General features: G+C 36.0%; 1 long non-coding RNA gene across 6 annotated transcripts; it reads left to right on the top strand.

The window, feature by feature from the left end:
- Positions 1–266: 266 nt before the first annotated feature.
- LOC137070643 (uncharacterized) lies at positions 267–16,573 on the top strand. Of its 6 annotated transcripts, none has more exons than XR_010904292.1 (8): positions 267–1,673; positions 3,050–3,190; positions 10,120–10,228; positions 10,533–12,121; positions 12,560–12,688; positions 15,862–15,969; positions 16,048–16,145; positions 16,275–16,573. It is a non-coding gene; the product is annotated as an uncharacterized lncRNA (long non-coding RNA). The 6 variants fall into 6 exon arrangements; XR_010904295.1 differs by having other exon boundaries at positions 10,533–11,742; XR_010904291.1 differs by having other exon boundaries at positions 10,533–12,688.
- Positions 16,574–23,733: the final 7,160 nt, after the last annotated feature.

The following is a 23,733-nucleotide window of genomic DNA, read 5'->3' on the forward strand; positions in this document are numbered from 1 at the left end:
TCAACATCAATACACCAGTCTTCAGTGTTACATGATCCTTCAGAAATCATTCTCATATGATGATTTGCTGCTCACAAAAACATTTATGATTATTAGCAGCGTTGACAACAGTTGTGCTGTTTCATATTTTTGTGTAAACCATGGTGCATTTTTATGGATTCCTTGATGAATAAAATCCTCATATTAGAATTATTTTTGAAGGATCATGTGACACTGAAGACTGGAGTAATTATGCTGAAAATTAAGCTTTGATCACAAGAATAAACTACTTTTTATAATATATTCAAATAGAACCCAATTATTTAGAATTTTAATATTATTTCAAAATATTAGATTTTACAGATTTTTTTTTAATCAAGCAAATGCAATCTTGGTGAGCATTAGAGACCTTTTTCAAAGAACTGTACCAAAACCAAAATTTTGAACATTATTGTATGTTTGAGGTTTTACTTACTAGTCACATGGTTCATAATGCCAGGGTTAGGTCATCCCAAAATGAAAAATATCCCATGATTTACTCACCCCCAAGCCATCCCTAGGTTCTTCAGGCGAACACAATCAGAGTTATATTTAAAAATGTCCTGGCTAATCCTATAATGGCAGTGAATGCTTCATTTTTAAAGTCCATAAAAGTGCATCTATCCATCATATAATTGCGCCACACAGCTCCGGGGTTTAATAAAGGTCATCTGAAGCAAAGTGGCATGTTTGTGTGAGAAAAATATCCATTTTTAAAACTTTATAGACTAAAATAACTAGCTTCCAGTGGTCAGCAATGTGCGAGTCGACTTGCGTTAAAAAGAATAACCCTTCCCAGCAAACATTGGTCCGACAGCAACGTCGTGTCCCTGGCCAAAAATAGTCGCGGTAGGACTGCATGAATCAGTAAAAATGTGTAATACAGAAACATTTCTTAAAAATGTATTCAGATACGTTTGTTCATGTCTACAGTTCTCTGGAGTTGTATGTATAATTATTACTTTGACTTTTAGCTCCGTGTAGTTCAATATATACCCTGTTGTGATTCGGTTGTGAGAGGACGTCACCTGGCGACGTCTTTTACACGTGCAATTATAGTCCATCCTGACCCTTATGTTATGAAATCCTTGTGAAATATGCAAAAGCTGTGCTTACCTTACACATTGGTTAATACTGCAATAATTAATTTAAGTGCACCAAGTAGTTTTTAAGAGGTTGTGAATAAGACGTCCACTGACGAGATAGCAGGAAAAAAACAGGAATTATCTTTATGAAATACACAATTTGCATGCAACATAAATATATTTACTTTATCTCATTTAATTAATTATAATCACAAAGTGCCCATGTGGTTAAGTGATTGTAAAGCTGCATTTAGTAATTTTTTCCCAATCTGTTTTATGTATTCGTTATTATTTTTATGTAAAACAGATACATTTCCATTCACCATTTAGGTCTGAGTTGGATGAAGATAGCCAAAACTGTGCTGCCAAGATGTAGTAACAATATATAGTAATAGTGCGTTATAAATAAAATCTATTATTATTAATACAGCTTGCGATATTACAAAATCCCGCGATAGGATATTATCTCGCGAGATATGCTCTCCCGGAAGGCCGGACGGGACCGTTGAACAACCACGAGGAGAGGAATTGGGGAGTTGTATCGATATATTATTAAAAATCTACTGTTGGGTAAGTACATTTTGTATTATTTGATTAACATGCTTGAGTTTTACTTTTTTGACACGAATGAAATGGAAGAAATTATGCTACATTGTCAACTGAAATGTACTGAATTTGGCCAAGTAGAAAAGTTATTTCGAACATATAAATAGAAAGTATGTTAAATGATACCGTCAAAATTATTACTGTAACTTATTAATGTATCCTTTATATGATGTAATTTGGGTCATATGCCAATCAAAAAAATATATTGTTCCTTAATATAATTTTTATTGGTACCATTTATCTATTTAGGGGACATCTCAGCCCACCTGTCTTTCACTTTCTCACAGACACACACCTAGTTAAGGGTCTTTCTCACAGACACACACCTAGTTAAGGGTCTTTCTCACAGACACACACCTAGTTAAGGGTCTTTCTCACAGACACACACCTAGTTAAGGGTCCTTCTCACAGACACACACCTAGTTAAGGGTCTTTCTCACAGTCACACACCTAGTTAAGGGTCCTTCTCACAGACACACACCTAGTTAAGGGTCTTTCTCACAGACACAAACCTAGTTAAGGGTCTTTCTCACAGACACAAACCTAGTTAAGGGTCTTTCTCACAGACACACACCTAGTTAAGGGTCTTTCTCACAGTCACACACCTAGTTAAGGGTCTTTCTCACAGACACACACCTAGTTAAGGGTCCTTCTCACAGACACACACCTAGTTAAGGGCCTTTCTCACAGACACACACCTAGTTAAGGGTCTTTCTCACAGACACACACCTAGTTAAGGGTCTTTCTCACAGACACACACCTAGTTAAGGGTCCTTCTCACAGACACACCTAGTTAAGGGTCTTTCTCACAGACACACACCTAGTTAAGGGTCTTTCTCACAGACACACACCTAGTTAAGGGTCTTTCTCACAGTCACACACCTAGTTAAGGGTCCTTCTCACAGACACACACCTAGTTAAGGGCCTTTCTCACAGACACACACCTAGTTAAGGGTCTTTCTCACAGACACACACCTAGTTAAGGGTCTTTCTCACAGACACACACCTAGTTAAGGGTCCTTCTCACAGACACACACCTAGTTAAGGGCCTTTCTCACAGACACACACCTAGTTAAGGGTCCTTCTCACAGACACACACCTAGTTAAGGGCCTTTCTCACAGACACACACCTAGTTAAGGGTCTTTCTCACAGACACACCTAGTTAAGGGTCTTTCTCACAGACACACACCTAGTTAAAGGGTTACTTCAGCGATTAGCATATGGCTTTGTATCAGTAGAAACCCTGGAGTATATTCAAATGATTGTGCTTCCCCCCCTCATATCCCCCTGAGACATGAGATTTATGCATTTTATTTCTGGAAAAATTGTTTGCCCAAAGGCTAAAGACTACAGCCAGCAGAGGGAGCCATTTCCGCATGTTTTGAATCTGCGCATGGGGGATGGGAGATTACAGTCAGCTTGCAGGGAGAGCTCAGCTCAGCTACAGGCACTCATTTAAAACGGAGCTATGGTGAGCAATGTAAGTCTTCTAACTTCTCAAATTAATTTCTATGAAAGTTAAGCTTGCAAAGGCATGAACTGAAACGCGCCAGACTGAACTCGCGTTGTGAATGTATGCCGCGAGTGTAGTCGCGATTGCCTCAGCTCTCATCACGAGAGCTCATTTATTTCACTCCTGCAGTCAGTGCTCAGTGCTGTGATACTCGTTATATTGTATTGAACAGACACGTTCAGTTTTTAATTGTAGTAGGCTTGTTTGAGATGCGCCTTGCCTCGCCTGAAATAAAGGCGAGACTAGGCGGCTGCAGTGAGGGGAGGAGTGAAAAAAGTGCAGGCAAGCCGGACAATTCTCTCTTCTCGTAGTGGATCAGACACCAGCGAGAGCAGGTGTGTGTGTGTGAGATTAGAGTTCTCTCTTCTCTTAGTGGATCAGACACCTGCGAGATCAGTTGCGGATATCGCGGGATTCACACTCGTGCGCTCTGTTGCTGATAAGATGGATGTAATTTAAGTTACGTTGCTTTTATATGAAAATAAATACTATGAACAAGGCACCCAAAGTTTTTGTTATTTATTTCCTTTCGAAAGGCCTGCTTATCTAGCATTTTTACTTTAATTACACACGTTTTTATATATTTTTATTAATATGACAACAATCACATAACCCACAGAAAGACCGCACTGTCCGAGAGTTTGAGAATATGCACACATAATTTATACACATAAAAACATGATATCAGAGTTTTAAATTCAATTATATTAAAAAAACAACCTTGCATCACGGTTATTTAAACCAATAAGCATTAAGCTGTGTCGTCAGCAAGTCGTTTCCCATCATGCTTTTGGTCAGCGCAGTCGGTGGAGAGCAACTGCGCTCGACTGCAGAATCCGACACATCCGCCTCGCCATCGCGAGAGATTTTTGACATACGTCAGCATGACATCAGAGCAAGGCGGACCGCCCTCGGACACATTTCTAACCGGCATGCATCTCGCGCTGATCACCGGTGATCGGTTCTGCGCAGATTTTGCTCATCTCAAACAAGCCTAGTGTCTTCTCTAACTCAGTCACTGTAAGTTGGTGGCTTTGGGAATGGCCTCACAGGGCAGCGAAGCATTCTGGGAATTGTAGTCTTTCATCCCCATGAGACAAAAATACATTTTCTGTCTTTTCTCAGTCTAGAAGGCACCAAATTAAAAAATAATTTCACATTTCTACTAGGGATGAGTCACGATTTTCGAATATTCGATTAGTTGATTTAACTATTAACTATTAACTATAGACAACTATTGTGCGGACGTGAGTTTTTGTTGTAGATGTCTGTCTTTAAAAAAAAAAAAAAAAAATTGTGTATTGTGCTAATTAATTGAGATTTCTTACAGCTCTTAAGGCCGGAACACACCAAGCCGACGGTCGGCCGTCGGGCAGTTTTTGTGCGTCGGCCAACTAAGTTTCCTCGGTGTGTTCCACACAGTTCCACGCCGTCGGCTAGCGTTGGTCCTCGTCGGCTGTTTTTCAGCCGATTCGACATGTTAAATCGGCGTCGCCGCATGTCGGTCAGTCGGGACATATGATCGTTCTGATTTGCTGTTCAGCTAGCAAACCAGTGCACGAGAAAATAAAACGGAAGTGACGAAGCAAGTAAACGACAGAGTCAAGAGGGAACACAGAACGCCTGTCTCCTCCATAGACAGTAAAAGAAAGGTCTCGTCTCATTTGATTATATTCCTCATTCCGATACACGTGAATATATATATATATATATATATATATATATATATATATATATATATATATATATATATATATATATATATATATATATATATATATATATATGGCTGTGTGGACCGAGGCAAGTGAAGACAAATTGATCAGCATGATCCAGCAAAGGCCAGCTTAGTATCACACTACGGGAAAATGTTAACGTTATGTCAACTGTGTGGCGAAAGCAGAACTGTGGCATGAGATCGCAAATAAACTTGTCATGTCAGGTAAGATTTCCTTTTTTGCAATAGTTTTTTCTTCTTCAGTAGTCCATATTTTTAAAAAAAACTGCATGTTAGATTGTTGTGTGCAACTTTCATCTTTGCACAGCAGTTAATTTCACATTCAAAATGCACTAAAGATATCAAAACACTTAATGCATGTCTTCATGTCCAAAAGCAATGATAAATCCACAGTTTAGCTGTTGTACTAACTGTGTGGAGAGTTTTGCAAAAGTGACCTAAATGTATTGAGAAATGTGTTCTAGCGGCTGTAAAAAAAATCTAACTGTCAGGGTACACACACACACACACACACACACACACACACACACACACACACACACACACACACACACATATATATATATATATAATATGTATGTGTAATTTATTTTTTCTTTCCATTTGAACAAATTAACATTTTGCTTTTGGTAAAGTGGCCAATGAACGTTCAGATGGGTCTATTTACAAGTAATTCAACAAATCAACTTCCACAATGTGCATCTGAATAGATCCATTTAGCCAATTTGCAGGGTATTGTTTTAGCTATGCCCAGTTATTGTTATGGGTTATTGGTGAACAAGTGTAAGAATCTATTGTATCACATTGTTCACATTTTGATTGTGTCTTTAAGGAACCTTTGTCTGAAAGTGAATCCTGTTTACCCTCAGATGGTACCAACAGTGACACCTGGATTGGCACCCGTGAGCCCAGCTTCATTAAGGCTGAGCTACGGCCCAGTACACCCTTGGCTGAATCTACCTATATAGCTACTTTTATAGCTATTCTCTACATAGCTATTTGTGCCCATTGTACTGAACATTGGAAAATAAAAAACTTTGCCTTTGGGTACTTGCATTCACAGTTCTTTATGTAAAAAAGGATCACAAAACACAAGATGATGCAGAATTCTAACCCTTATTTTGCAATTTGACATCTAACTAGCAGGGTAAATAAACACATCATTATTGATGTTTTAATTTAAGAATAAATAGATTTTCAATTAATAGAGACATATTTTCATTATGTGTTACTTCCACAATACAATGTTATCAAAGTGCAATATCTGTAAATTAATAGTTAGCATGGTTACTGTCAGTTAAGTTCAGTGTATGATTTAGTGTTACATTGTTTTCATTAACATTTCTGTGCCACTGGAGATTTCATTTCCAAACTGCTGTTATGTGATGTGCAAGAAGCAGCATGATATCATTTTGAAGAAATGTCACCATAGGCATGTTTCCAATGAAAAAAATATATACAAATTCTGTCATAATTCATTGAACTAGCACCAAGCATTGTCACAAACATAATTTACTGTAAATCAGACAGAATGCGTCATACATATATATTTATTTTAACAATCCTTTGGGTAAGTGGCCATTGTTCAGATAGTCACATTAACTTCCACAATGCATCTGAATGAGCCAATTTGCAGGGTATTGTTTGAGCTATGCCCTGTTATTGTTATGGTTCATTGATAGGTGAACAAGTGTAATAATCTATGGTTTCACATTTCGACTTCGGGTATCCTGGTTTCACCCATTTAGTGAGCGTTCCTCGTATTTTTCACGTCCGCTTCTACCTTTCCTCTTCCATAAGTAAAAGACCAACGGCTGACAACGGCAATGCCATTTGCAACGTTCTGAAATGGACGAATCCGTCTGTGTGGGGAAACGAAAACGACAGCTGATATCTTTATAGCTCTTCCGGTTTCCCGCTTCGAATAACGAAAACAGACTACTGCCACCAGCTGGGACGGAAAGGTATTTCCTCTTACGCAGGCGCAGAACGGACGCGCTATTGGCCGTCTGATGTCGAGCGTCGGCTTGGTGTGTCAGGGCAACTTTGGACCGCTTTGGACCCAAGACGTGGCCAACGTGAGCCGACTCAGCAGTTTGCTTTCGTCGCCACTAGTTGATCGGCGTCGGCTTGGTGTGTTCCTAGCTTTACAGGTTTTTGGCCTTGTCTGTTCCGTTGCTTCTATTACTCTCCCCTTTTTTGTAAGTCGCTTTGGATAAAAGCGTCTGCTAAATGATTAAATGTAAATGTAAATGTAACTATAGAATATCGAATAGGCTGTGCGATTGTCGTCTAAAAAAAAAAATCCAGGTTTGCTGCGCTGATGCGGTGGTGACGTGTTAATGTAACCAGCGGGTGGCGCGCGCTGTCAAAACCGCACGTAAAAGCTGTCAATCAGTTTTCACACAACAAAAAAATAATACATCATCATGCACACTACTTAGAGTCACGATGTCGAATAAGAGTTCTGTGTGGAGTTCTTATAATAAAATTAATGAAAAAGAAGTGCAGTGCAAACTCTGCCATGCGATGCTTGCTTATCATAGGTCAACCACTACAATGCACAGTCATCTGAGAGCAAAATCCGGTCCATCCACAGGTCAGCAGGAATCAGTGTTTTATGATCCGATCAACCAAGTCGGATGCTAGACGGGCAGAGCAAACAACGGCCCTCATCACGAAGATGATCGTTAAAGATATGCTTCCGATCAGCTTTGTAGAAGGAGAGGGTTTTAGAAGTCTGATGGAGTTTGTAGAACCCGAGTTTACTGTCCCGTCTAGAAAGACGATCACTGTCAGACTGGAGAAACTTTTTGATGACCGTAAGGGAGCTGCACAGTCAGTTAGGGATAGTTGAAAAAATGGCACTGACGACAGATTCATGGACAGCGCGTTTATCCACATTAAAGTGAATTAATTGTTAACTATATAATGAATTAAACAGTCACCATTGGTCTCTCTCCCTCTCTTTCTTCATATATGTAGCCTTTAAACCGTTTTAAATTAATAGCGAATAAAAGCGATAACGTTCCAGTGGACAGATATCTATCATTGATTTTTTTTTCTTTCTTTTTTTCGAAACATGCAAACATATCACCCAAGCTAGAAAGTCGACAAAGCAATTTCGGTCAGAATTACTGTAGCCTAATCGGTAACAAGCATTGAGAAAAATGTAAAATGCTTATTCCTCGCTTAATTTTTTATATAGGTTGCACGTGAGGTTATTTTAGCCGAACCAGACTCAGCTTTCTACAGCCTGGTTGCACTTGAGGGGAAAAAAGCCTTCTTCCACTTAAGAGTTGTATAGCCTATTTTTAAGCGCTTTTTATTTTAATATAGGCCATCTCTTTACATAAATATTATTGTCTACTTTAAAAAAACTGATCTCGTTATTTTTCCAACCCAACTAATGATGCATCTGCGCTTTCTATATTGCGCATGAGGGAAAAAGGTTCCTTCCACTTGAGAATAGTTGTGCACTTTTAAACACTTTTTATTTTACTATATCTCTTTACATAAATATTTTTTATCCTTAAACTGTAATTTCGTTATTTTACTAACCCAACTAATTAGCCTACTCAGTGCTTTAGGTTGCACGTGAGAGAAAAAGCTTCCTTCCATTAAGAGTAGTGTACTTTTAAGCACTTTTTAATTTAATATATTTCTTTACATAAATATTATTTTCTATTAAAAAATATATATAATTTCGTTATTTTTTTAACCCAATTAATGACTCCGCGCTTTCTAAAGGCTATCACGTGAGGGAAAAAAGCTTCCTTCCACGTAAGAAGAGTTTATGCACTTTATATGTCGCTTTACATAATTTTTTTAACTAAGTTTTTTTTAACTATAACTTAGTTATTTTTCTGACCAAACTAATTACTCACCCGTGCTTCCAATAGGTTGCACGCACTTTTCTCGGAGATAGGGCCTATTCATTTTTGATTTTGCCTATTTTTATTAACGTGTAGCTAGTTCATGACCAATTTACAATATTTCATCAACATAGTTTATTTTGAAGCCTATTCTATTTTGTTTGTTCTGTGTACAAAATAAAATATTTTTTAAGTTAAATGCAGAGGCTATAGCACTATTCGCACGGGATTAGTATTATCTAGGGACCTCTGAAATTAGGCTAATTCCCCACATCTGAGTTTTGCGTAATAAATAAAAAACGAAATTATGTTTATTTATTACTATAAAATAATCAAAACGAAATCGATGCCTGTTTAATGATTTCATACAGCTATATCTATAACGAAGTCTTGACATCATATCCGGGTAATAAGTCAGTAAATTCGAGTAAAATCACAGGCTTATCCCGTGCGCGCCACGCAAAACTCAGATGTGGGGGAGTAATTTCTAAATCACAGAGGTCCCTAGATAATACTAATCCCGTGCGAATAGTGTTTAAGACGTATAAAAAAGACGAGAAGATCAATATTTGTGTAGCCTGCCTGACACGGTATTTTCACAGATCTCATCTCTCATCGTTTAACCTATTTAAAATGGCATAAATGCATCAGTTATATTCTCAATTTAATTTACAGAGCCATCCCTACAAAGTTTTTAGGTTAACTATATAAGAGACTATATAGAATTAGTATGTGTCGCACTCGCAAGAACGGGCGCGTGGCATCAGGATGATTGCGTGATGTTGGTCAGCCTTCACGGCACAACCATACTGTAGCCTACACGATGAACTTGAGTGCCCATTAAATGAAAGGCATTTAGGAGATTATACACACATTTTCCCCCGGCCTTTATTTGTTTGTGCTGACCACGCTACTATCCGGCGTTGAATTGACCAAAGGCTTTTATTTAACGATATACCTATGCCAGTTTGCGTGCATGCGGGGGAGGGGTGCGATTTTCGAATAATATTCGAATAATTCCCAGCGATCATCGAATATTATTTTTGCTTGAAATGCACATCCCTAATTTCTACTACATTGATGACCCAGTTTAAATACAGATTCATCTCCCCAGCGCTGAAGTACCCCTTTAAGGGTCCTTCTCACAGACACACACCTAGTTAAGGGTCCTTCTTACAGACACACACCTAGTTAAGGGTCCTTCTCACAGACACACACCTAGTTAAGGGCCTTTCTCACAGACACACACCTAGTTAGGTTTTTTTTTTTTTTTTTTTTTTTAGGGCAGCACAGTGGTATTGAAGAGGGAGGGGACAGATGCTGATCCCCCAACTGATGGACCCATCTAACACCCATTTAAAGCAGAACATCTTTTATACAATAAAATAAAATGTAATGCTTTTATGTGTTGATTGTTTTTATTATTATATCATTTTACTTATTTTTATTGATGTTTGTCATTTTCCCATGTAGCACTTTTGAGATTCTTCGGAATGAAGTGCGTTATAAATAAAATGTATTATTATTATTATTATACATGTTGTTCCATTGTTTTTTATTTAGCTGTACTCCATTAAGCTATTTTGAGAATAAATGCATGTAATTTACCTCACATTTTCCCTTTTATTCATTAAAAAAAAAAAATATATATATATATATATATATATATATATATATATATATTCTCTTCCCTCAGATGCTGTGAAGAGGTGGAACCCGAATGCTCCAGACTCTGAGATTGATGCAGCGATGGAGGAACACCTGAAGCCCTATACAGGAAGAGCTGGGGTGGTGCTTACAAAAATGAGCCAAAAAACTTTAATGTGTTTAAGCCAGGGATAGTTCACCCAAAAATGAAAATGCATTGTTATCCCTTTCAATGTTCTGCTGTACACAAATATATTTGGAAGCCAGTTTGTAACCAAGCAGATATAACCTCCCATTAACTAACATTATATTATTTGCCTACTTTAGTAGTTAATGTGTTGAGATCTGTTCGGTTACAAATGTTCTTCCAAATATCTTTGTGTTCAGCAGAACATAGAAAGGTATACAGGTTTGAAACATGACAGAATTTTCATTTTTGGGTGAACTATCCCTTTATATAGGCAGTAACACTTTACAATAAGGTTGTATCAGTTAACATTAGTTAATGCATTAGTTAACGTGAAACGAGCAATGCATTTGTTACTGTGAATTTGTTAATCTTTGTTAACGTTAGTTAATAAAAATACAGCTGTTCATGTTAGTTCACAGTGCATTGACTAATGTTAACAAGATTTTAATAATGCATTAGTAAATGTTGAAATTAACATTAACAAAAATAAGTGCAGTTCATTATTAGTTAATGTTAACTTTGAACCTTATTGTAAAATGTTATCTTAAAGGCTAATAATTCAGTATTTTGAATTTGGTATTTTAGTTTGGTTAACAGATGTTAAACAATGATGCAAAATAAATAAAGAGGAAAAGTTGTGGCTGTTCAAAACAATAAAAAGTTGTAAATCAGAACATGCTGGGGTTTTTTTTGCTTATGTCCTCAATGTGTTCTTGTTTGTGATGCACGTGATTAAAACGTTGTATGGAGGTTCAGGTCTGACTGGACCTATTTTGGACCTTTTTTGAACCTTTGTCAAGATGTGTTAAACCTCACGCCATAACTGATTGTCCTTCACGATGTTACACAATGGGTGTGTAATTATTTTATATATGCAGGCTTATAAATACACGTAAATTATGTAGCAACACATTTAAACAGCCAGAAGACGTCGCATTTAGACGTCCAGGGACGCGCAGAAGAGACGTGCAGTTCACGGCCAGATGACGTCAAAGACGTCGGTTCAACTTTCATTTTGGAACTATTTTTCAACCGTGACGGGACGTGTCGGATTGACGTCTTTTCAACGGTCATTAAACGTCCAAATGTTTGCTGGGTTGACGCATGCATATTGACGAACGCAGAAGTACAGAAATTAGAGCAAAACAAAACATAGCATCGGGAGGGGGGCTTGTCACCCTTTTTAGCGCAAGTCGACTTGCCTAGCCTACCGCTTATCACCAAGCAATATTCACTGCCATTATAAAGCTTAGAAGAGCCAGGACATTTCTTTATATAACTCTGATTGTGTTCGTCTGAAAGAATAATGTCATATAACTTACACATAGGATGGCTTGCAGGTGAGTAAATCCTCACCATTTAAGAGATGTTGTCCCAAAGGCTAATCTGAAAGTCCGCCTGTTTTACAATTCAGTTACCAAGTATTTGCGTACTGGCAGAGCATTCAGGTACTTCAGCTTGAAATAAGTCTTTATCAATTCATACTGCATGCTATTTTGGGATAAATAATTTCCTAAATATTTAATCTCTCTATGTTTTACTAATATAAATCTCTATTTTCTGTTCCCATTATAAATACTATTAGTTAATAATGGTGAAATAAATTCTAAACATGTCTTAATCTAATGTAGTACACCAAGTTCATTTTAAGATCCCCTATTACACACAATAATCATTTAAATTATATAAGTTTATTTAATAATCAGATTAAATAAATATTTAAACTTAAATATAAATAAGTTTACAACTTGACACCCATGCCTTATAGACAGCTCTCAGCATAATCAAAATTAAGGGTAATTACAAAATATTTTACTAATTTAAATTGTAGTGCATTACTGAATTTTGGAAATATTTTAAATCCCTTTTCAATTGACTTGACCCAGACCCCTGCAGTGTCAAGTGAAGGAAGCTCCTCTCGTGAGATGGCAAACTGTGACTCTGATGACACTGTTCTTCTGAGGGATGGAAGCCCTTCAGGAAAGCAACAGAATGCTGAAGATGAATCCAGAATTGTAAGTATCATTATATATTATTCTATGTGCAATACAAATTTTTACACATGACAAATGAACATGAAATATTAACACATTACTGGGCAACCACACAATATCTGCCTTTGTTTAGACCTGGAATTTACGTGTGATTGATTGTGTGTCTTGATTCATGATGACACATCAATCACTTCTGTGTTAATTCAAGATAAACTGCAAATAGTTAACGGTTTAGTTGACCCAAAAGTGTAAAATTGTTGTAATTTCTCACCGTCATGTCATTCCAAACTCAAAAATACTTTTAAGTTAAGCACTTTCTGTCCCTCCACTTGCAGTCCACGCAATTACCACTTTGACGCTTCAAAAATTAATAAAGAGATCAAAAACCAATCCAAATTAACATCCGAGTGGTTTAGTCCAAAATTCTGAACAGGCTCGATTGCTTTATGTATAGATTAAAGGGTTGGTTCACCAAAAAATGAAAAATATGTCATTAATTACTCACCTCCATGTCATTCGACACCCGTAAGAACTTCATTCATCTTCGGAACACAAATGAAGATATTTTAGTTGAAAGCTGATGGCTGAGAAAGGCTTCAGATAGGCCTACATTAGCATTCAGTACATTCCCACTCACAAGACCCATAAAGGCACTAAAAACGTTGTTACAAAGTCCATCTCACTGCAGTGGCTCTAACAGTAATTTCACGAAGCGATGAGAATAGTTTTTGTGGGCAAAAAAATAATCAAAATAACGACTTTATCCACCAAGTTATTGTCTTCCGCTTATGCCTCGGACGTGAACTCAAGAAGCACCACGACGCAGGCGCGAGAATATGACTCAGATCCGCCGATCGGACGCATGACCCAGAAGCGAGGAACTTTTTTTTAAGGTTTTTTTTTTTTTTTTTCTAAAGCACTATCAGCGTAGAATTCAACAGCTTAGATACGCATGTCTTCCCTTCCTCTGCTTGTAAACAAAGTTCCTCGTTTCTGGGTCATGTGTCCGATCGGCGGATCTGCGTCATATTCTCGCGCATGCGTCGTGGTGCTTCATGAGTTCACGTCCGAGGCATACGCAGAAGACAATAACTTGGTGGATTAAGTCGTTTAGATTTTTTGGGGGGCACAAAAACTATTCTCGTCGCTTTGTAAAATTACTGTAGAGCCACTGCAGTAAAATGGACTTTGTAATGATGTTTTTAGTGCCTTTTATGGTTCTTGTGAGTGTAAATGTACTGAATGCCAATGGAGGCCTATCTTAAGCCTTTCTCAGCCATCAGCTTTCAACTAAAATATCTTCATTTGGGTTCCGAAGATGAACGAAGTTCTTACAAGTGCCGAACGACATGAGGGTGAGCAATTAATGACATTTTTCATTTTTGGGTGAACTAACCCTTTAAAGCAGCACTTGGCTACTTTTGCTCTCGGGGTCCCCCTACAGTTTGGAAAAAATAATGTCCTCAACTACTGTCGTAAGATCTGTCATCCTACAACAGGGGATGCCATCGCGCGTGCATTTGTTGACATGACAACCCTGATAGCCCTGAACTAGTGATGCGCGGGTCGTCTCATAACCCGCGGACCCCGTATGTCTATTTAATGGTCGCGGGTGTGCGGCGGGTTGTAAAAATATATACAGTGGTGCGGTGCGGGCGAAATAATTTCATAAAAGTGGCGCCGCGGGTTGGTGCAGCACTAACAGTTCCCCTGAACACTGCAAGAGGAGTTCAGAGTTCTTCTGGCGTCGCGTGTGAAATGTCTTCAACCCAGGTAACGTTACAGTGGCATGTTTCAGCATGTCATATGAATATGATTTAATGGGTTTTATTTTTTTCAAACGCCAAATAATCACGATGCTCACGTTTACAAGCCAGCGTCATTATAGTAGTCTACTGGTTACCGTTTTACAGAATCTATATGATACTTCAGTTCAATGTTTGAGTGGTAGCTCACCGTAACAAGCATGACAGCATCGGTCGGGCACACCTCCTTCAGCTCACGCCGACGAGCAAACACTGGTCACATGTTGATCCTCGTCCTGCCTTTAATCCCATCACTTTTTTGTTTCCTCTTATTGCTTTCTTCCAACAAAACCTTTTCTTTCTTATTTGTCTCTGCTGCTTCGGACATGACTATATTATCCGACGAACAAAGTTGGGCTCGCACGTCCGAATTTAAGGAAGTGTGTGTGTTGGTGGAAGTGACGTATATGCTGTAAAGCAGTCGAATTTTGTAGTTCTTTTTGTTCTCGGGGTACTACCCGAAACCCGAAGTTTAAAAGTATGATTAAAAACGATACAGACCCCATCAGGCTATGGCAGACGTGTCATTCAACCTATTGTAAGTCGATTTATCATCACAAGAGTCTTAAAAAATATATTATGAAGGTTGAAAAGTCACCTAGTGCTGCTTTAATGTAGACTTTTATTCACAAATAAACATTAATCAACTAACGACTATTAATCAACTTTCTTTAGAAGAAAAATATAATTTACTAAACTACTTGATTCCTTTGGATTAGTTTCACGGTGTCTTTATGAAGTTTTTCAAGTTTCTAAATTTGGCAGTTGCGTAGCTGGAAGGGACAGAAATCTCTGATTTCATCAATAATATCTTCATTTGTGTTTCAAATGAAATTGTGTTGCAGGTTTAGAACATTAGGGTGAGTAATTAACAGAATACATTTTTGGGGGTGAACTAACCCTTTAATAAAATAATGTGGCCTAGACCCTATCAAAACAATCAAATCTCAATGTGTCTTGGGTGTGATTACACCTGTTCTTGAGTTGTTTACTTGAGTGTCACCCAAGATGAATGTTAATGCCAGGTGTGAGTGAACGGCGCTACTCGGGCGGCAGTGGCTCAGTGGTTCATGTAGGTTGTCTACAAACCGAAAGGTTGGTGGTTCAATCCCCGGTTCCGCCTGACCAAGTGTCGAAGTGTCCATGAGCAAGACACCTAACCCCAGCTGCTCCCGACGAGCTGGATGGCGCCTTACATGGTTGACATCGCCGTCGGTGTATGAATGGGTGAATGTGAGGCAAAATGTAAAGCGCTTTGGATAAAAGCGCTATATAAATGCAGTCCATCCATTTACTCTGACAACAATTACCAAAATGGTTCCTGAGAGATATGGTTGTCATTATGCTATGTAACTATTTGATGATGAACTTTGTTTTTTGTTTGTTTAGATTTTTGGTGAGAAGACCTCAGTTAAGTTCCTGGAAAGGCTTTCCCAAGACCTTCAAGGACCTGACTGAAGGAATCTGCTGTGAAAGAGGATGAAACCAATAATTCAGGTTTGACTATAGTTCAGAATAAGATTATCTATATATATTTATGCATTTTTTGCTGAAGTTGTCACATCTGTTATTTAGAATGGTGCAACGATCAATTTCTTCCTTTGATTCCACCATCACCAAAAGACTGTAAGAGACCTGGAAAGATGTCCTCATATCAAGCTGTCATCAAAAAGGTAAATTTGGACATTTTTCACTTCCTATTGTCTGACAATCAATACAAGCCAGTTAGCTTGATTGTATTGTGGAAAACTAATATAAAGACGGTCAGTTGAAGAGATGACTGAGTGTTATTTTTGTCTTAGATCTTTAGGCAGAGACTAAAGAACACATTGATTGAACTGAAAAGACCACACAGCCATACCTGCTCGCTGATGGGACAGAGGAACCACGTTTATTGATGCTACGCAACTGTCGAGTAGCTTTCTGCAATCTTGCTCAAATCTACCCGTCACATTTGTTCATGTCTAGGCAAATTTGATGATTTTACGCGTTTAATTCACTTTTTTTCTTCTTCTGTGCAACACCTCATGAATGTGATTGACTAATTGATCTTTACCTCTTTGCCCATTTGTTAAATAAACTCTGGATTTATACATCTGAAGATTCTTGATTTTATGTCTGATCTTGTACATTAACACCATGTGATAGTGTAAAATTTCTTGCACTGAACAGAATACTTTATTATTAACACTAATAGTGTAATCCAATGGAATAAAATCAACACAGTTAAACACCCATAGTGTAAAATTTAAACAACAATTGTAAGTGTAATTTTACAATCACGGTGTAAATTTTCTACACTGTAAGGTGCTAGATAAACACTATAAATTCAACACTATAAACTCTACTTTTTACACTATCTAGAGTGGGACCATATATGATCCGAAGGAGCATTAAAATTAACACTAAGTGTTAATTTGACACTGCATTTTTACTGTGTATATAAACAGGCAGATGGGAAACTTTGGCGCTGCAGTCGACAATCTGGTGATTCCTAATGTGGGACACTGAAAAGTCTATGATAAAGGCCAAAATCTATGATAATGATAATAATAATAATGATAATGAAAATAGTCTAGTTATTCTCTTGGTTATGGATGGATTGATTGATAATTGAACATCAGACAAATAATACAATATGATAGTTTTTATGCCTTTTTTTAATACAAAGACATTAGCCAACTATTTTCATGGTCTAGGTTATTATATATAATATATATTTTTATATAAAAGAGTTAAGTGCACAGTCAGGATTCCTCACTGTTCTCGTGTTCATTTTACTTAACAAATGCATGCAACCACAACAGGCATAAGCTTATTTGAAGGCAAAATATAAAAAATATCTTGCAACCTGGAGAAAAAAGAAAAAAAAAATATACAACTATACTATACAAACTTTAGGCTAGATTTAACCTCAAGTCACAATTTATAAAAAGGTTTAAGACTATTTGGGCTAATGTTTTCCATTTTACTAAACAACAAACACAATCATTATATTATTGCATAACAATACTTAACACTTGAAATATTTAAAATGAATTTATACTCCTTAATATCAAGTTTGTCAAAACACTTTGGGTGGGTTTCACACAAGGTCCCTCCTTTCTGATGATTGCTACTGTCTCATATGACTGGACATTTGAGAGGTTATATGATTTTGATGACATGGCCCCACAGCTTCAGATAATCCATAGTTTCACTGACATTAGTATATTTATGCGGGACCTACAAACACTAAACCTTAGGTGTCCCACATTAGGCACATTTAGGGCATGTCAGTCACCCTATATTATGTCCAGTATATGGAGTGTTCTTGGCTCTTAGCTTTACCAATATACAAAGGTGAATGAATATAACGACTAAATATAGGCTTTCATCTCAGGCATCATCTTAATTTTGCTTTAATGTGAACATGATTAATCTGTTACCTAAGTCTGTAAAATATTTCGGGATACTTTAGAACCACGCTACAGGGCTTTTATTTTGAAACGCACTTTTGTAGGCGGAAAATCTGCTATCTGTTTTGCATCTCATGAATAGGAGTTTCTACTAGTAATAATACAATTATAGAGCTCTGTAATTAGAATTGTTACTAGTCAGAATTGAATTAAAGAGCTCTCTAATTCAGTTTTTACTAGTAACAATTACAATTAGAGAGCTCTCTAATTCAGTTTTTACTAGTAACAATTGAATTAGAGAGCTCTCTAGTGGAATTGTAGAGCTCTGCAATTGGATTATTACTAGTAACAATTGAATTATAGAGCTCTCTAATTGAATTCTTACTAGTAATAAATGAATTGTAGAGCTCTCTAATTGGAATTGTTACTAGTAAAAACTGAATTATAGAGCTCTACAATTCATTTATTACTAGTAAGAATTCAATTGCAGAGCTCTATAATTCAATTAGAGAGCTCTACAATCATAATTGTTACTAGTAAAAATTGAATTATAGAGCTCTATAATTGTAATTGTTACTAGTAAAAATTGAATTATAGAGCTCTTTAATTGAATTGTTACTAGTAAAAATATAATTATGACGAGTAACGCTGGAACGTTTTTATGCTGAAACGGCCTCCCATACGAGTAACACTGGAACGTTTTTATGCTGAAACGTATGGGAGGCCGTTTCAGCATAAAAACGTTCCAGCGTTACTCGTCGTAATTATATTTTTACTAGTAACAATTCAATTAAAGAGCTCTATAATTCAATTTTTACTAGTAACAATTACAATTACAGAGCTCTATAATTGTATTATTACTAGTAACAATTATGATTATAGAGCTCTCTAATTCAATTGTTACTAGTAACAATTATGATTATAGAGCTCTCTAATTCAATTGTTACTAGTAACAATTCCAATTAGAGAGCTCTACAATTCATTTATTACTAGTCATATGTCTCCATTGACTTCCATTCATTTTTAATTATAGAGCTCTGTAATTCAATTGTTACTAGTAACAATTGGGATTATAGAGCTCTCTAATTGAATTCTTACTAGTAACAATTACAATTGTAGAGCTCTCTAATTGAATTCTTACTAGTAACAATTGGGATTATAGAGCTCTGTAATTCAATTGTTACTAGTAACAATTACGATTGTAGAGCTCTCTAATTGAATTATTACTAGTAACAATTGAATTACAGAGCTCTTCAAATGATTTATTACTAGTAAAAATACACATTAAGGATATGTGTAATTGCAGAGCTCTATAATTGAATTACAGAGCTCTCTAATTGAATTGTTACTAGTAACAATTCAATTAGAGAGCTCTCTAATCGTAATTGTTACTAGTAACAATTGAATTACAGAGCTCTATAATCCCAATTGTTACTAGTAACAATTCAATTAGAGAGCTCTATAATCCCAATTATTACTAGTAACAATTGAATTACAGAGCTCTATAATTAAAAATGAATGGAAGTCAATGGAGACATATGACTAGTAATAAATGAATTGCAGAGCTCTCTAATTGGAATTGTTACTAGTAATAATACAATTAGAGAGCTCTACAATCATAATTGTTACTAGTAATAATACAATTATAGAGCTCTGTAATTGTAATTGTTACTAGTAAAAAATGAATTATAGAGCTCTTAAATTGAATTGTTACTAGTAAAAATATAATTACGACGAGTAACGCTGGAACGTTTTTATGCTGAAACGGCCTCCCATAGAAACGGCCTTCCATAGATTAGAGAGCTCTGTAATTCAATTGTTACTAGTAACAATTACGATTAGAGAGCTCTCTAATTGAATTGTTACCAGTAACAATTCAATTAGAGAGCTCTGTAATTCAATTATAGAGCTCTGCAATTACACATATCCTTAATGTGTATTTTTACTAGTAATAAATCATTTGAAGAGCTCTGTAATTCAATTGTTACTAGTAATAATTCAATTAGAGAGCTCTACAATCGTAATTGTTACTAGTAACAATTGAATTACAGAGCCCTATAATTGTAATTGTTACTAGTAAGAATTCAATTAGAGAGCTCTACAATTGTAATTGTTACTAGTAAGAATTCAATTAGAGAGCTCTATAATCCCAATTGTTACTAGTAACAATTGAATTACAGAGCTCTATAATTAAAAATGAATGTAAGTCAATGGAGACATATGACTAGTAATAAATGAATTGTAGAGCTCTCTAATTGGAATTGTTACTAGTAATAATACAATTAGAGAGCTCTACAATCATAATTGTTACTAGTAACAATTGAATTAGAGAGCTCTATAATCATAATTGTTACTAGTAATAATACAATTATAGAGCTCTGTAATTGTAATTGTTACTAGTAAAAATTGAATTATAGAGCTCTTTAATTGAATTGTTACTAGTAAAAATATAATTACGACGAGTAACGCTGGAACGTTTTTATGCTGAAACGGCCTCCCATAAATTGCAGATATCTCCAAAGAAAGATCGTTCTAGTCAAAAATCAGACAGAGATATCTATAATTAAATTGCAGATATCTTTAAATGAGTTTCGACTAGGAAGAACTCCAATTCAAGATATCTCGTATTAAGTTTTGCCTAGACAAAAATCCAATTCAAGATATCTACAATTATAATTTGACTAGTAATAAATTATTTGCAGATATCTACAAATGTATTTTAGATATCTTTAAATTTGATGAATTAAAGATATCGTAAATGTGATTATGACTAGTCAAAAACCAGTTAGAGATATCTCTAATTATAATTTTTACTAGTAATAATTCAGTTAGAGATATCTCTAATTTAATTATGACTAGTGCAATTGTAATTTGAGATATCTCTAATTAGAATTATGCCTAGTATTAAATCAATTATAGATATCTTTAATTACAATTTCTACTAGTCAAAACTCATTTGAAGATATCTGGAAATATTTTCCAATGGAAGTCAATGGAAGAATGTGACTAGTCAAAATAGCATTATAGATATCTTGAATGTATATTATGACTAGTCAAATTAACATTGTAGATATCTTCAATCCATATTATGACTAGTCACAATCACATTGTAGATATCTTAATTGCAATATCGACTAGTCAAAATTGCAGAGGAGATATCTGGAACTGGAATTATGACTAGTCAAAACTGATTTATGACTAGTATGCGAAGGTGTATTTAATGCTAAAACGGCTTGCCATAGATCTACCGGGGTGGGGTGCAACTGCCACCCTAAGAAAAACCATTGCCACCCTGTCTGCCACCCCGCAGTGTATCCCAAATTCCCAATGTATTAAATATAAATAGTTTCCTCTACCGATTTACATCAGCGGTGCATCTGTGATGAGATAATAGCAAGAAAATAAGTCTTTCTATTGTTGTTCAAACAAATTACTCAAGAACTGCTTAGTGATCCGCAACGCAACTCATCTCTACCGTCGGTTTCACACAGTCCGTTTGCAGTGTGTATTTATTTTTTTTCGTAACCATGTTAACAGATAAAAGCTTTCACACTGCACACCGATGCGGTCCGGCAGTGCCTTCAGGAGCGGTGCGTCAGCACTGATTATTGAAGTGAACATCTTATTTCACCACAGATGCATAATTTAAAGTCCCAGCAAGCAATAGCCGTCATTTCACCGTCTAGGTTAACTATAGACCTGATATAGTCCGGCTATGAGTAGACCACTTTTAGCCAAAAGAATCTTGAATTTGGTTACATCTAATTTTTGTCCAAACAATTTGTGAGATGTATGATATTCCATCATGTAAGCAAAGTTAACAGTGATTACAAGGTGTTTGGTATCATTTCTTTAAAATGATATGTGCATAGGCTGTGTGTAGCCACGGTTTAGCTCCTATACAGACCGGCTATTCGTAGCCCACTTTTAGTCAAAAGACAAAACTGATTAATTTTAGTTTTTGGCAATGTAGCACATGATATGGTTAATATTACATCATGTTCGCATTGTCAATAATATCTGCAAGATGTGTCATTTCATGTCATGGTCTATCTAGCCACGGTTTAGCTCTGAATTGGACGGGCTATGTGTAGTCTGCTTTTAGCCCACCCATTTGTAAACATTTGAATTAGTTTTAGCTTTGCTGTCCCCCATAACATTCACTTAAAATGTAAGACAGTCAAAGAAAATCGTAAGCTAGATATATTTGAAAAAGAAAAAAAAAGAAAAAAAAATTACAACTCTCAACCGCTAGGTGGCAACTGTAGCCTGTACTACTGGCAACGGCAGATATCGCGAAAAACATTTCTGTCGGTTGGAGTGGATTTTTTTTTTACACAAGAGGAGAACGGAGAACAACAACGGGCAACAGTAAACGTTAAAGGACATGATTAGCCCTTGTAAGTATCTGTGTTTTCGTTTTGACATATGCTCATTATATACATTATTTGTTATCGTGTATGAACGGTGAGATTTTAGCTTAGTAACATTATAGAATGAAGCCATGTGGTTAGCATGCTACATGTACACCTTCAAGGGGATAAACAAGAAACGTGCAACCTATAATAATTTGTTATGAAAGCCACAAATATCCTTTTACTCTTTGGATCATTATATGAAAATATGAGTCTTTGAATTGGCAAGGCAAAATTGAATGGCATATTTTACCAAGCCAAAAGTGCTTTACATAAAAGCAACATTGGGGAATTTAAAAAATCAATATAAGAAGACATTGTTAAAAAAAACATGATAACAGGAGAGTAAAACTTGCAGTGCAGTGTAAGAAATGTATCATTATTCCTTTCCAGTTAATAAAAGGCAGTGGCAAAGATTAAACCCTGATTTAAAATAAATGAAGAGTTGTCGGAGGACTGCAGGTTTTCTTTGAGTTTGTTCAAGATATGTTACGTATAAAAACTGAATTCTGCTTCTCCATGTTTAGTTTTGACTCGTTGGACAGAAAGCAGACCTGACCCAGATGACCGGAGAGGATGGTTCATAATGCGACAGACGATCAGAAATTCACTTTTGCCTTAAACCATTCAATGCTTTTCCAATCATCTACCTCAGGGTCCTAATGCAACATAATGGCTAAAATATCTTTTAAACACAAAAATTTTAATTCTGCCATTTACTCGCCTTCAAGTTGTTTCTTTTCGTCTGTTGAACACAAAAGAAGATATTTTGAAGAACCTGGATAATCAAAAGCTTTATGGGCCCCATTGACTTCCATTGTATTTATTTTCCTACAATGAAAGTCAGTGGCTACCATCAAATACCTGGTTACCAACATTCTTCAAAATATATATTTTTGTGTGTTCAACAGAAGAAAGAATCCCATACAGGTTTGGAACAACTTGAGGGTGATTAAATGATGACTATCTCTTTAAACATGTCACATACATGTATCTTAACCTTTTTTTGCCCAGCTCTAGTGCGCATCCAAGCAAAAGAGAATGACTTCATCACAATTACTTTAAATAAAGTAAACAATTATGATGTCAACAATGCTTTTCTTGTGCAACGTTTTGTTTCTTATTTGGCAGATGCCATGATGACCGACTTACCAGCGGCAACAGAGTTTATATATATATATATATATATATATATATATTTTTTTTTATTACGTTGTTAATATTCCATATTTCTTGTCCTAATTTTATTTTTAATTTTATTTTTAACATTTTATTTGGTCATTTTTATGTTTTGATCTTTTAGTATTATCTTAAGTTGTCTAAATAAAACCTTTATATTTAATGTGTTTGGATGGATTGTTATTTTTTAGAACCCGTTATATTTGAGTGAAAAGAATCCTTTAGCCATTTTGTTGTCTATTAAATGTATAGATTAGTCATGTGTTAGC

Source organism: Pseudorasbora parva, chromosome 3 (genome assembly GCF_024679245.1).
Source record: "Pseudorasbora parva isolate DD20220531a chromosome 3, ASM2467924v1, whole genome shotgun sequence".
Lineage (NCBI taxonomy): Eukaryota > Metazoa > Chordata > Actinopteri > Cypriniformes > Gobionidae > Pseudorasbora > Pseudorasbora parva.